We start from the raw sequence: 2,854 nt of genomic DNA, 5'->3' as shown, positions 1-2,854 counted from the left end.
TGTGAAAGTCAAAGGGGAGGACTCCAAAGTGGGATGAAGAGAACAAGAGCCTGCCAGAGGGTGTCTGCATTGTCAGCCAAAGGGCTCATTGATTAAACTTCAGGGATTTAGTCACAATTAGTCTTACAGATCAAGTGCAAGTAGCCTGGGGATCACAGGTAAGTCAGTTAGGGTACTTCTGAGACATCAGTTAGGGGTGGATTGGGCCAGTTTCTCCTGTAATTGGGCAAGGGGAGAGATGGAGTATGATGGAGTATGATGGAAGTGGATGGAAGAGCATTTAGTGTTCATGCATGAGAGGTAGTGAGGTGTAAGTAGAGAATGCAGAGGCTAGGAAGGGTTAGTAATCTGGGAGGATGGAGTTGATATGAGGCCTAGAGTGGATCTGATCGATTCAATACTGAGAATTGTAATCCATGAGCCTTAGTGAGATTTTTGTGCAATGACAGAATTGGAGTGAGTGGCAGCTGTGTGAGTTTGAGGTAACAGAGAAAAGATAGTGGCATATACATGAATTTCATGCGATATTCTTGGGTTTCCCTTTTGACTTGAGACACAGTACTGACCCATGCTACAATGTCTGCCAAGGCTGACCGGGTCTGTTCGCATGGTATCCTTTGGCAATCTTCAGGAAAACGTGTTGCCCTCCTCTCTATCAACATCTCTACCAACATCTCCAAATCTCTATCCTAGAAATAGGAAGCCAGCTTGCCTTTCTGCTGAGAATTTTTCAGGGTCAAGCACCACAGATTAAAGAGTATTTTTAGGTTTCTGGCATCTAAAGTGTTGTGCAGCTGGAATTACATATGGGGTCAGAAGCAGGTAAATGGAGAATCCTGGCAGGTCCCTTTAGCCATAAAGTTCCTCAAGAAACACATCCAACAGTGCTGTTGCCTAATTAATGCAGTGTAAAGTGGAAAATCGCATGAGAAAATTTGGCTCATGCCATTGCAGATCAGGCACTATGAAATTTTCTCAAATGGGAAAATTCAGCCCATAATTTCAGTTAATACTTGCCAAGGTTTCCCTCTGTAATCTTTAACTAGGGAATTTTCACAGGAGAGGCACAGTGAGTAAGCTTGATGATTGCATTCTTTAGTTAAGGTTGAATATTATTACTTTAAATGAGTCTTCCGAGGGTATAGAAATTAAAGTTTATGGGACGTTTGATCCGGTCATTAATTGTTCTCAGGTCAAAAGAATTAGTGAAAGAAGTACGCTGGAGTGGGTACAGACAAAGCTGTTGATTATACAGTCTTTAATCACTTTTGGGCTTAATGTACTGCTCAGAAATATTTAATTGTCCATTCAAAATATTTTGGCATGTCAACCTGTGGACCTTTTCTCAGTTCTGGAGACTGTAGCAGCCTGGTGACATGACCAAATAAAAACTGAAAGAACTGTGGATGCTGTAAACCAGAAACAAAAACAGAAGTTGCTTGTAAAATCTCAGCAGTTCCAGCAGCATCTGTGAAGAGAAATCAGAGTTAATGTTTCGGGTCTGGTGACCCTTCCTGTTCTGTGGAAATGTTAACTACTGACATGACCAACTGGGAGACAATACTATCTCATGAGTAATTGTTTGTGACAATAAAAACTTCCCAGTTTGGAACCTTCTCTAGGAGAGTAACAAATGTTTTTAGCAGTATATGAATTGTAAATGTAAAAACCGTATTTTTTTTTTGTATTTTTGACTGTGGACTGAAATGGGAAAAGAACAATATTGAAAGCCAAAAATTGTGGAAAGGGCTGCTATACTTTTCAAAAGAAAATTACCTGACATTCATTGGTAAGTGTTGTTCATTCAAGCAGTGGGTTAGGCCTAGTTATAGACAAACAGGAGGTGGGGAATTTGGACAAATAGAGTTTTTTAGCCAGAACAGGTAGTTGATTGGTCTGTAAAATGGTGATGACTTATCAATAACAAAGACCCCTTGTCTGCTAACAACTGGTTGATTGGCTCATGGCAACGAAACAGCTTGGGGATGCGAATGTTTTAGGCAGAAGCCATTGAACCTTTGGAAGGGAAGGAGCTGTTCTTGCTCTGCAGTAAGAAGCACCTGAAGGTAGCAAATTCATTACCCCTCAATAGTTGCTATAAGTTGTAACTTTTAATTCATTACTTGAAAATCTTTATAAGAGTAAACGAGTTATCCTGTACCTCCTGCAAACAAATGAACATACCTCAAAAAAGCAGATTGAGAAGTGACATTCTGATCAGCAAAAGTCTCATTTTAGCAAGCCCCATAGACTCTGAACTCCCTTCCCAGTCTTTCCTTCTGCTCCTAACACTGATGATATTTTGTGCTTGTCTGTGCCTGTCTGTACTTATGTGTAGTTTTGTAAATGGTTTTGACTTCTAATTAATAGAATTACATTTTGATCTTTCATAATTGTTTATCTATAATTTGAATCTGTTTGTAATAAATGGTAATTCTTGCAAAATACAGAAACCCGATCTATATCTCTTAATCTACATCTGAATGACAAGTAATTTGGGGTCTCATCGGCAATTTATTGGAATTCTTTGAAGAAGTAACGTGCTATGGATAAAGGGAACAGATAAATATACTGTACTTAAGTTTCCAGAAGGTATTTGATAATCTGATACATAAAATCTTTTTGAGGAAGACAAAGGATTAATGTATGGGAGTAGTGGTATGGGTAGAAGAATGCCTACCTAACAGGAAACAGAGTACATATTGGTCTAGGCCCGAAACATCAGCCTTCCTGCTCCTCTGATGCTGCTTGGCCTGCTGTGTTCATCCAGCTCTACACCTTGTTATCACATATTATCAGGTATTTTTCTGTGATGAGTGGTGTGTTACAGGGATCAGTGCTGGGGCCTCAACAT

Source organism: Rhincodon typus, chromosome 12, assembly GCF_021869965.1.
Source record: "Rhincodon typus isolate 14 chromosome 12, sRhiTyp1.1, whole genome shotgun sequence".
NCBI lineage: Eukaryota > Metazoa > Chordata > Chondrichthyes > Orectolobiformes > Rhincodontidae > Rhincodon > Rhincodon typus.
The sequence above is the reverse complement of the archived record's forward strand: the minus strand, read 5'-3'. Positions refer to the sequence as shown.